This window comes from Stegostoma tigrinum, chromosome 12 (genome assembly GCF_030684315.1).
Source record: "Stegostoma tigrinum isolate sSteTig4 chromosome 12, sSteTig4.hap1, whole genome shotgun sequence".
Classification (NCBI taxonomy): Eukaryota; Metazoa; Chordata; class Chondrichthyes; order Orectolobiformes; family Stegostomatidae; genus Stegostoma; species Stegostoma tigrinum.
The window spans coordinates 18,563,186-18,576,362 of NC_081365.1; positions in this window are offsets into that span (position 1 = coordinate 18,563,186).

Sequence of the window (13,177 nt, forward strand, 5' to 3'; positions counted from 1 at the left end):
CTTCCACCAATGGTGTTTTGATTGTAGCCACCATTTTTGATTGATCATAGATTGGTCATTCTCTCAATCTCAATCCATTTTTGCACCAGGAAAGGTTCAGCCATATTTAGCAAGTCATAAATCCAAATTTGCATGAATTCTGTATGTGGAGAGTTGGGTTCCAATAATTTTCCCTCATCTTTTCTTCTGAAAGCATCAACCCCTTCACTGGAATAAAGCTCCAAGAGTGCCAGATACAACTGACTATGATTCATAGGTAAAAGAAACGTTTGAGATGATTAGTGGAATGAACCGTTATGAAAAAGTAGAAGACATGATACTCTAGAATTTAAAACAAAAGCTGAAATGGAAATGAAGGCAGAAGATTTTTGCAATCTCTGTCGACAAATAAAGTTAGATGCATAATTATCTTGTGAGTTGATGAAATAAATTAGTCAGAGGTTTGTCATTGACCAGAAACCAAACTGGAACAGCCATTGTTAAAAGCAAGTCTCGAGGACTATACTGTTACCCTAGTTCCACTTATCCACAGACTACAGCACAAAATGAAAATATGTTTCCCAGGAAGCAATTTGGCCAATTAAATCGCTTTCATAATTAAAAAGTTAATCAGCCAGGTTTCAGCAATAAAATCATTTACTAGTCTGTTAAATTTCAAATTTATTCAATAACTGGTTAATATACACAGTCAGTTATTATAAGTATGAATGTTTATCTCTGTAAATAACTCAAAACACAGACAGAGCACAAATATAAAGTTGTTGGAAAAGGTCAGCCGGTCTGGCAGTGTCCGTGAAGGGAAAAACAGAGTTAATGTTTTGGCTCCGGTGACCCTTCCACAGCACTGATGGTGGCTGAGAAAATGTCAGTTTTTATACAGAAAATAGGGAGGTGGTTGGGGTAGGGAGTAAACAATAGGACAGAGCCTTACGAGAGTGAAAGACAGGTGGATAGACAAAGGAGTTGATACCAATCTGGCTGCGGGAGGAGTGAATAGTTATTAATGGGGACTATTAGTGACTAACAACAGGAGGTGTAAAGTGGCAGGCTGTGTGGTAAAGAGGCCTGGTGTGTGGGATGGGGGGCTGGGACATGGGAGAGTTTAGGCCCTAAAATTATTGAACTCAATGTTGATTCTGGAGGGCTGCAGGGTCCCAAGTGGAAAATGAGATGTTCTTCTTCCAGCTTGCATTGGGCTTCACTGGAACACTGCAGCAAGCCAGAGGCAGACGTATTGGCCAGGGAACAGGGTGGCATAGTGTAGTGGCAGGCAACAGGTGCTTCAGGGTCTTTTTTGTGAGCAGAACATAGATATTCTGTGATGTGGTCACCCAGTCTACACTTGGTTTCCCCACTGTAGAGGAGACCACACTGTGAGCAGCAAATGCAGTAGACTAGATTCTAGGAAGTGCAGGTGAAATGCTGTTTTACCTAGAAAGTATGTTTGGGCCCTTGGATGCTCCTTGGAGGGAGGAGGTAAACGGGCAGGTGTTGCACCTTCACCGGTTACAGAGGAAGATGCCATAGGGCTGTGGGGGCGGTGGGGGTGTTGGTGTTGAGGGTGAAGAAAGTGTGGACCAGGGTGCCCCAGAGGGAACAGTCCCTGTGGAAAGCGGACAAGGGAGGGAAGGGGAATATGTGTCAAGTGGTGGCATCTCGTCAAAGGTGGCAGAAATGGCACCTGATGATCTTCTGAATGCGGATGCTGATGGGGTGGGAGGTAATACAAGGGGACTAATATCTGCTATAAATCCACTGACTCCCACAGCTACCTGGACCATACATCCTAACAGCCCACTTCCTGTAAAGACTCCATCCCATTCTCTCAGTTCTACCTTCTCCGTTCTCCGTCACATATGTTCAGATGTGGCCAACTTTGACAAAATGACCCTAAATGTCCACCTTCTTCCTCAACCGAGGATTCCTCAGCTCCGTTGTCAACAGAGCCCACAACCAGATCCGACCCATCTCCCCCACTTCCACCCTCACCCCTTCTCTTCCCTCCCACAAAAGCGATAGGGTCCCCTTTGTCCTTCCCTACTATCCCACCAGCTTGATATAGTGAATCCAATACACAAACCACTGAAAAACAGAACCATAAATAATGCTAGCCACTCCAGCAAACTGACGCATATAAATAAATGGGATAGAACACCAACGCTTCACCAGAGGTGCACTGACGATGTTACCCAGAAGGGTAACAAAATGCCTGCTATCAAACACACCAGCTCGGTGAGCAAGTCTACAACCTCATCCACAGCCCAAGCTACAAATCTTCTCAAAAACTTTAGGTGAATCATGTAGATGAGAACTAGAAAGGATTTTTGTCAAAAAGCAAAATAACCCATAATTCATTAAATGATGCAGCTAAACCTATGACTGTGAAGGGCCAGAGGTTTCTTTAATGGGGAGGAATTGGGATTTTGCTCCAACCAGTTCAATGAAAGCCAAAGTTATGAAATAGGATAAGTGGAGCTCAAAGTCTTTGGAACTCCTTGCCATGGAAATTTGCGGAGACAGCGTTCTTGTGCATATTTAAGGCTGAGACAGATTGATTCTTGCTCAGTAGAGGAATCAAGGTTACAGCGAAAATGCAGAAAAGTAGATGTGAGGACTGTCAGATCAGCCACAATTCTACTGATTGGTGGTGTAGGCTTGAGAGTCATCAAGTCTGAATGGGCTTCTCCTGTTCCTATGTTTCATATCTTCTGGTCTTATGGAGCGTATATCCCAGTTCCATTGTACAAAGAACAATGGAGTGCAGACTTGTCATCTGAACCAGTGGCAGTAATGAAGAAACCATCCATAAACAGAGTTGACATACACCTGGGCAATCATTTCACTGGAGCTGAGGCTATGACTTCACCCATAATCACAAAAAGCCTGAATGAGGTTAAAGCCACAGAACCAATACAGGTTCCAGGTATTTTCCCATTGTGCGTAGTGACCAGAGCAAGTCCATCACCAGAGGTCAAAGTCATATTGCAGACAGGCACTGGAACAACTGAAACTTTGTTTGAAGATGTAGGTAAGTCAAAGGAGGGATTTGGCATGTCTTCATCATTCGAGGCTCAAAACACAGAGCCAAAATTAAACTTATATAAGGGGCAAAACGCACCTTCAGAGACATTGAAAGGTCAAATCCTCAATGGGTGAATGAAAAGTTGAGTATCAATATGTCCTCAGCCTCATGTCCTCATCAAAAAGTCAAAAGAAGTCAGCTGGGGACTGAAGGAAAATAGATTGCCAATGTTTACAATCTGGGCTGGTGTCGAAACTGCTTCAAATCTTTATTTTTGCTTTCCAACACATGATATTTGTGCAATGTCTCACCTCTTTGTGCGTCCAGTTGTTTGTGTATGTAATCCTCTTTAAAGGGAAATAGTTTGATCTATTGTGTTAGAAGTTAGTAATTGGCTTCTTTTCTGTCATCAGTTAATTAAAATCTGTTTGCAATAAATGGCATTTTTCTTGTTAAGTACAGAAACCTGATGGGCATTTTTATTTAACCTGGGCTCATCAGTCAGGTAAATTAGGATGTTGGATGGTTCAAATGAATCTCTTCACATTTGTGACAGCTGCAGGGCTGGTGTAGAGATAGTAGGAATTGTGGATGCTGGAGAATCTGAGATAACAAGGTGTAGCGCTGGATAAACACAGCAGGCCAAGCAGCCTCAGAGGAGCAGGAATGCTTTACAAAGAAGGGTCTCGACCTGAAATTTCAGCTTTCCTGCTCTTCTGAAGCTGATTGGCCTGCTGTGTTCATCCAGCTGTACACCTTTTATCTGCAGGACTGGTGTGTCTTGATTTCCACTGCACCAATGAGTCATGACACTTGACACACTCCAGAACAAAGCAGCATTGCTCATCCAGAGCCTTTAAAATTTACTCCTGTCCATACTAAAGTACAGTGACCGCTGGGTGTACCATCTATAAGATGCTCTGCAACAACTCACACAGGCTCATTTGACGATAATAAAATGTGAGGCTGGATGAACACAGCAGGCCAAGCAGCATCTCAGGAGCACAAAAGCTGACGTTTCGGGTGTGGACCCTTCATCAGAGAGGGGGATGGGGGGAGGGAACTGGAATAAATAGGGAGAGAGGGGGAGGCGGACCGAAGATGGAGAGTAAAGAAGATAGGTGGAGAGGGTGTAGGTGGGGAGGTAGGGAGGGGATAGGTCAGTCCAGGGAAGACGGACAGGTCAAGGAGGTGGGATGAGGTTAGTAGGTAGCTGGGGGTGCGGCTTGGGGTGGGAGGAAGGGATGGGTGAGAGGAAGAACCGGTTAGGGAGGCAGAGACAGGTTGGACTGGTTTTGGGATGCAGTGGGTGGGGGGGAAGAGCTGGGCTGGTTGTGTGGTGCAGTGGGGGGAGGGGATGAACTGGGCTGGTTTAGGGATGCAGTGGGGGAAGGGGAGATTTTGAAACTGGTGAAGTCCACATTGATACCATATGGCTGCAGGGTTCCCAGGCGGAATATGAGTTGCTGTTCCTGCAACCTTCGGGTGGCATCATTGTGGCAGTGCAGGAGGCCCATGATGGACATGTCATCAAGAGAATGGGAGGGGGAGTGGAAATGGTTTGCAACTGGGAGGTCGCAGGCTCATTTGACAGCTCTTTCAGAACAGTTCTGAAGAAGGGTCACTGGACCAAAAACATTAACTCAGCTTTCTTATTACAGCTGCTGCCAGATTTGCTGTGTTTCTCCAGTTCTTTGGGTTTTTTTAAAAAATGCAGTAAATTGGAATTGGCAATCCTTATTAATTGCATCCTCATTCAAAGTTCAGGGGATCTCAACGATGCCCTTGGTGTGGTGAGCTTACACAGGAAATCCCACAAAGTGAACTAGGAGCTTTTCACACTCAAGACTACGGCGCTTACTAAATTATCTATTGAGGACTTCTTCTTCCTTTATTGTCAAAGATAAGTAAAGTCAATGTTCCTTCTGCCATTCATATGTAATTTACCCTGTTTAGTTTTTCTTTCATGCTAATTTTTGAAAATTAGCTATTTCTCTTAGCCTAAAACCTCTTGTCTGTACTTAGCATACTGTATGTGATCTCAGTTCATTCATTCCTGTGGCATTTCTGCCAAATTCCTTATTGCTGACAATATGTAAAATTCATGGTCAGATGGATTCAATCTGTTTTCAGTTTATAACTGAATTATATAATATTTGTAATTTTGTTTGCAAGCACTTCTGATGGTGAAAAGTGGCAGTAAAATGTACAGCTGTTTACAAATGAACCACATTGAAAATTTTTGGAAGTTTGAACCCCAGAGCTCGATTCTTCAATGCAATTTCCGGAATCTGACAACTGAATAATTTCCACACCTAATCATTCAGACAACACAATCCTGAAACATCCCTAACTGGACCAGAACCTTACCAGGAGGTGGGAACTGCTTGTGGAACACAAGTGATAAAGGCAGATGGCAGCCATAATGGGGCCTTCTGCTGCTACTGCTCTCTTCAAGAAGAGAGGAGGCAGCACCTCAGAACAAGAGCAGCTTCAGTGCCGACAGAAGATGGGAAACAACAAAATGAAAGGCAATGTGCATGATCTGGCATAAAGCTTTAACTTCTGCCTGTATCTACCCCAATAATTGTGAGTCCAATATTATGAACCAGACTGTTCCAAATGGCTGAATTACAGAATGAAAGTTGCATTCTTGGCCTCCATGTTCCGACAGATAGCTCCACAAGGAACGTAACAGGTCATTAATGGCAGAGAGGTTCCTGACGCCCTCTCTCTTGGCTCACTTTGAAACCTATCTTGGAAATGTCAGCTTCCAGAGTTCCAGGAATATAACCCATGAGCATCCCTGAGCACTCGGAAGATGCAGCCTAGGAATTTACCAATGATCTCTGTGGCACCAAAGGGAGAAAATGTCAATTCCAGTTCCCACTTCTGACTCCATTCAATGGAGAAAGTGGGCATCAGATGATGGCAAGGTCAAGCTTAATTACGGCACTCCAATTTCCAGGATAGCTTACGATCTAATATTTCATGTGAATAATGTCAGCGAGTGACTGACATTTTGTCCACATCATCACTATCCATGTAACTGGAACTGTAAAAGAAGCGGCAGAAGACAAAGAGAATGAAAAATTCAAAAACTTTTTGTTACAGTTTACAGTACAGTAATATAAAGGTCGGCACGACATCGAGGGCCGAAGGGCCTGTACTGTGCTGTAATGTTCTATGCTCTAATATAATTTGAAATGTTTTCTCCAATATGCTCAATTCTCAGACTACAGCCTTGACCTTAAGGAGGAGTGAAATGCTTGCTACAGGCTTCAGCAAGTGATGTGTCAAGATATGCCAAAACCAAAATGAATTTTGACTCTTGATCCCCATTTAACTATTCACACTCAGATTCTTGATCACACCCAGCAAGGTTCATTACCTGGCCAGCTAGCAGAAATTGAACTTGAATGATAGGAAGCCACTGCCATAATCCATGGAAATAGCGGTAAGGTAAAAGAAGTTGGCAGTGGCAGGAGCAGAATATTGACTGGACATATCACTTTGGGCATGACTGTGATCAGGGTGAGATAAATGAAGGGCAGGCAAAGGAGGCCCAAGATTTCCTTAAGGGGTAATGAGGATAGTTACTACAAACTCTGACCTACGCAGCTACTCAAAAATAAATTAAAAGTTTAATTTACTTCATCTTTCCTGGTCCTCAAACCAGCTTCAGGCGGCTTTGGGTTAGCAGGGCATGAGTGTTTTCATGCTAGTCACTGATTTGAGCAACATTGGTAAATAAGAACCAGAATAGGCCATTCAGCCCTTGAGTGTGTTCCACCGTCCCATGAGATCATGGCTGATCTGCGTCCTAACTCCATATACCTACTTTCGGCCCACAGCCCTTAATACCTTTACTTCACAAAAAAATGTATCTATCACAGATTTAAAATTAATAATTGATCCTATATCCACTGTCATTTATGAAAGATGGTTCAACACATCTACAACCCTTTCACTTTTCACTCATTTATCAAAGAGGGAAGCAGGAGTCGATCTGTATTCCACAACTAGTTACTTACATTTTATTGTTCAATACAAACTCCTTTCTGCCCTGTCCCCTTACTAATCAACTCCCTTACCAGCAAAAATCAACCCTTAAATGTATGTTCCAATGAGATCAGCTGCCCTCTGTGACTTCTGGAACATACACTCGTTCATTTTTAACAAGACTATAATTTACTGTCACCACTGCTGCCCTTGTTCATGACTCAGAGTAAATGACAGATCATGCCCCAGTTACAATGCATTTAGAGAGGATCTCACTAACTTGGACCAGGCAATTTGAACTTGTCGTTTTTTTTGAGTCAGAAAAAGTGGTAATAAAGTTTCCTAGATAACAAAGTGTGGAGCTGGATGAACACAGCAGGCCAAGCAGCATCTTATGAGCACAAAAGCTGACGTTTCAGGCCTAGACCCTTCAAGGCCCGATACATCCGCTTTTGTGCTCCTAAGATGCTGCTTGGCCTGCTGTGTTCATCCAGCTCCATGCTTTGTTATCTCCGATTCTCCAGCATCTGCAGTTCCAATTATCTGTATTGAAGTTTCCTAGGCCATTTTCACCACCCCATGCCTGGTTTCCAGGTGAGAGAAGTTAAAACGATGGTCCACATATCATGCAAGCATTATCGATAATTATGGAAGAGTCTTCAAAAGGGCAGGGCGGTTTTGCAACGCTTACTTAGAATATTCATGCATAATAAATGAAAAAGTGTCAATGGACTATGTTGGAGTTCTTCTTGTAATGCGAACCGGAGTGAGAGACAAAGAGACCATAGAATGGCCTCGGAGAACGTGCTGTTACATCCTCTGAGCCTAGGCTATTGCAGGGCATAGATGTGACCATTTTATACAATATCGTACCAGCTGCTTGTGTCCACAGCATTTTTACAGTCATCAGTTCCTTAATATGATCAACAGATGTCTTTTTCACAGAGTATTAACCTTATCATAATTCTTTCACATCTACCTCTATGAAATGTTGATATAATCAGTCCCCCTCTAAGGGATGAAGCTACTATTGTTGCTTTGTGAGTAGCCATTAAAGTCTTTAACTCTGATCTTATTAAGTCCCCTTTAACCTTTTCCTGCTTTGTAGGTATCCACTGAACCCCACAACCACAATGTAAGTTGGCATGAAGACAATGAAAACAACTAAACATTGGCTAAAGAGGTAGGCTTTCATCCTAAAGAAAGTAAGTGAGGGAATGTGCTGGAGATCTAAGGTAGAGAATTTTGGAGGTTTAAACAGAGACAACAAAGGTAACAACTGCTCAGAGCAATCAAAATTGGCAATTTATTAACAAACATAGCAGAAACGCGAAGATTACAGAAAAACAGGCTTTAACACCCATTTAATCATTCATGAATAGTTCTTTAGCTTCCTTTGGAGACTTCTGAGGATCAAATGGTAGAATAAAATGGCAGATTCTGGGGCTCTCATCTAAGCCGAAACATCCCAACCACATAGCCAGAACATCTGATGCTCGCTGACCGAAGCAAACCTTCTCAGGAGAGCTTGAGTCTTGGATGCCCCCTCATGGCAGTAAAAGGATACTCAAAAGTCTTCAAACAGCAGTTTTAATATCAATTGTGGCCCCAGGAGAAGCCTATCCAGGATCACTACAACTGTTGTAACCAATTTTTTTTAAAACTGATGCATTCACTTTGGATAGCAAGTGCACAATAAGGTCATAGGGAAAGTGTAAGACCAGGAAATTTTGAGCCAGCAAATCATCCAAAACTTTGTGTGCCTGTGGTATCCTGTCCTATTTACAGCAAAGCATTCCAGAGCTTCACAGTCACCTACATACCCACTGGAATCCTACCAAACACTGCAGCTGAATAACATAGACCCCCATCTTTCCATCAAAGGATGGAGAAAAGGTTAGCTTACCCATAACAGAAGGATTGAAGTGAAAACAAAAATGACTTCATAGAACCCTCTGTAGTCTTCATGTTTGTCAAATTCCCTGCACCCATGGATCTTTCAAGCTCTTCTCTATCATGTTTCTATCTCCTTTCATCTGTTTTTCATTTAATTTCATTATTAAGGATCAGTCATTCTTACTCATTTCCATTTTTGAATTACTCTAGGGGGTTTCAACCATTCTACTGAATCCCTGCCAACTTAAAGCAAAACTGTTGCACAATCCCAGATTCCTACAAATTGACTCTTTTATTTTCCCACAGTTTTGTTTTGCAAAAATCTTTACACAAGTTGATGTGGGGTCAAATCAAAACACACTATGCTCATGAGATACTTGCCAGGCCACTTGCCAGAATACATGTACACAGTTGGGTGGGGCTGGATATTGATGGAGATAAGGCAGGTTTGTTTTGGTTGTGGCTTTTTTTATGTTATTATTTTATGGGATGTGGGCTTCACTGGCTGGCCAGAATTTATTGCCTGTATCTATTTGCTCTTGAGAAGGAAGCAGGTGGTGAGCAGCCTTCTTGAACTGCTGCATTCTACTGGCTGTGGCTTGACCCACAATGCCCTGAGGGAGGGAAATCCCCCCCACAAAAACTTGCTTTCAACAGCCACACCTCCTTTTTTAGCCAGTCTCCAGCTCTGACTTAGTCCATGCAGATTCCAAATAAATCCATTCTTCAATCCACCCACAATTGCAGGTATCTTCTAATTAAAGTCATCATAGCCCCAGAGGACTGTATGGCTGTTCTCTCATTAGAGAGAGAGATGACTTGTGTAGAGGTCACCACACCTCAGGCAAGGAGTGAGGTAGAAAAGTCAGGGCATTCATGGTGACCTCGGCTGCTGTGGGCATTGAATCCACGCTGTTGGCATCACTGTGAGTCACAAAATATCTAGGAAGGATGTGTTGGCCTTGGAATGGGTTTGGAAAAGTTTTACAAGTATGATCTCAAAGATGAAAGGCTTGTCATATGAGGAGCAATTGAAGAGTCTGGGTCTGTACTCAATGGAGTTTAGGAGGATGGGGGTAGGGATCTGATTGAAACTTACAGAATATTGAGAGCCCTGAATAGAGTGGACGTGGAGAAGATGTTTCCATTAGTAGGAGACAGTAGGGCCCCAGGGCACAGCCTCAGAGTGAAGGGGTAACCCTTTAAAACTGAGGTGAGGAGGAATTTCTTCAATCAGAGGGTAATGAATCTGTGGAACTCATTACCACAGAGGGCTTTGTTGGCCAAATCATTGAGTGTATTTAAGACAGAGATAGCGAGCTTCCTGATTAGTAAGGGATCAAGAGTGGGGAGAAGATGGAGAATAGGGGTTGAGAAAAATATCAGTCACAATCAAATGGCAGGGGAAAATTGGTTGATCTGAACGATCCAGTTTTACTCTTCTATCTTATAGTCTTATGGTCTAAAACAACCTTCTAACCAACTAAGCTAGGCCTTGAAGCATGCTATCAATAAGTCTATTTACTGCTTCCTGTGGTCCATGCTCAACACCAAGCAGGTCACATGTGCACCTTTCATCCTATTAAGTAGCATGAACTCACCCAATCTCAAAGCTGACCTGGTCCAATGATTCATCTTATCCTTTATATTATCCAGCACATTTACAAAAATGTTCAACAACTTCATGGCAACAATGAGCCACATTGTTTTTCTTCTCTTTTTCATCCATCTGACCTTACTTCAATATCTATTCACAATACTGTCTCATTTTCCCCTCTCTGGCCCTGAATGATCTGTGCTTCACAAAGGCCGGAGCTTCATTCAACTACAACCCTGTCTCAATGAAATTTGAGTTCAACATGACACTCACCTCCACTTTCACTTCTTTGGATGGAAATGTTCTCTTGCACAGCAGATGTTTTTAGTTGTCTCTGGTATTCACATCTACCTGGACCCTTCCCTCTAATCTCGTACTGTCTCTCAATCTTTTTGTATGATGTGGAGGTGCTGTTGTTGGACTGGGGTGGACAAGGTCAGAAATCATGTCACAACAGATTATAGTCCGACAGGTTTATTTGAAACACAAGCTTTTGGAGCCTCAGTCCTTCTTCAGTTGTTAGTGAGAGAGGTAATATCAAAGACAGAATGTATAAATAAAAGATCAGGAGGTCACACCACTGATGAGGATGCTCTAAACAAACCTAGCGTGCTGTTAAATCTTTAGTCAGTAGGAAGGTTTTACTTGATTACTATTTGAATGTAAATCCCTGCATTCCTTTGAAGTTATTTCCCTGAGAGAATTAAAGGTTTTATCAATGTAAAGAAGAGGTGACATTTTAGGTCAAACAATGCATGTTAGGCATGAGACCTTGTTTAAAACCCGTTTGTGTTTTACTTTGGAGTCAGAACGGTTTTATTTCTAAAGAAGGAATTTATAAAGCACCACATTGACTGACTGGCTATAAATTGTGAACTTTTTGAAAAGAATAAAATGTATCTGCAAATACGAATTTGTCCCATTGATTTACGTGTGAGTATGTGAGTGAAGGTGGATGATTTGGAAGTAGGTGAGCACTTTGGTGATAGCGATCACAATTCTGTTATGTTTACTTTAGTGATGGAAAGGGATAGGTGTATACCACTGGGCAAGAGTTATAGCTGGGGCAAAGGCAATTACGATGAGATTAGGCAAGATTTAGGGAGCATAGAATGGGGAAGGAAACTGCAGGGGATGGGCACATTAGAAATGTGGAGCTTATTCAAGGAAAAGCTCCTGTGTGTCCTAGATAAATATGTACCTGTCAGGCAGGGAGGAAGCTGTAGAGTGCGGGAGCCGTGGTTTACGAAGGAGGTGGAATCTCTGGTTAAGAGGAAGAAGAAGGCTTATGTTAGGATGAGATGTGAAGGCTCAGTCAGGGCACTTGAGGGCTACGAGATAGCCAGGAAAGACCTAAAGAGAGAGCTCGGAAGAGCCAGGAGGAGACATGAGAAGTTGTTGGCAGATAGGATCAGGGTAAACCCTAAGGCTTTCTATAGGTATTTAAGGAATAAAAGAATGACGAAAGTAAGATTAGGCCCAGTCAAGGAGAATAGTGGTAAGTTGTGTGTGGAGTCAGATGAGATAGGGGAAGCACTAAATGAATATTTTTCAACAGTATTCACTCTAGAAAACGACAATGTTGTCGAGGAGAATACTGAGATACAGGCCACTAGACTAGGTGGGATTGAGGTTCACAAGGAAGAGGTATTAGAAATCCTTCAGAAGGTGAAGATAGATAATTCCCCTGGGCCGAATGGGATTTATCCTCGGATCCTCTGGGAAGCCAGGGAGGAGATTGCCGAGCCTTTGGCATTGATCTTTAACTCGTCATTGTCTACAGGAATAATGCCAGATGACTGGAGGATAGCAAATGTGGTTCCCCTGATCAAGAAGGGGAGTAGAGACAACCCTGGTAATTATAGACCAGTGAGCCTTACCTCAGTTGTTGGTAAAGTGTTGGAAAAGGTTATAAGGGATAGGATTTGTAATCATCTAGAAAAGAATAAATTGATTAGGGATAGTCAGCATGGTTTTGTGAAGGAAAGGTCATGCCTCACAAACTTTATTGAGGTCTTTGAGAAGGTGACCAAACAGGTAGATGAGAGTAAACCGGTTGATGTGGTGTATACGGATTTCAGCAAGGCGTTCGATAAGGTTCCCCCCAATAGGCTATTGTACAAAATGCGGAGGAATGGAATGGTGGGAGATATAGCAGTTTGGGTCGGAAATTGGCTTGCTGAAAGAAGACAGTAGGTGGTAGTTGATGGAAAATGCTCATCCTGGAGAGCAGTTACTAGTGGTGTACCGCAAGGGTCAGTGTCGGGTCCACTGCTGTTTGTCATTTTCATAAATGACCTGGATGAGGGCGTAGAAGGATGGGTTAGTAAATTTGCAGACGACACTAAGGTCGGTGGAGTTGTGGATAGTGACGAAGGATGCTGTAGGTTGCAGAGAGACATAGATAAGCTGCAGAGCTAGGCTGAGAGGTGGCAAATGGAGTTTAATGCAGACAAGTGTGAGGTGATGCACTTTGGTAGGTGTAACCGGAAGGCAAAGTACTGGGCTAATGTTAAGATTCTTAGCAGTGTAGATGAGCAGAGAGATCTCGGTGGCTATGTACACAGATCCTTGAAAGTTGCCACCCAGGTTGACAGGACTGTTAAGAAGGCATACAGTGTTTTAGCTTTTATTAATAGAGGGATCGAGTTCCGGAACCA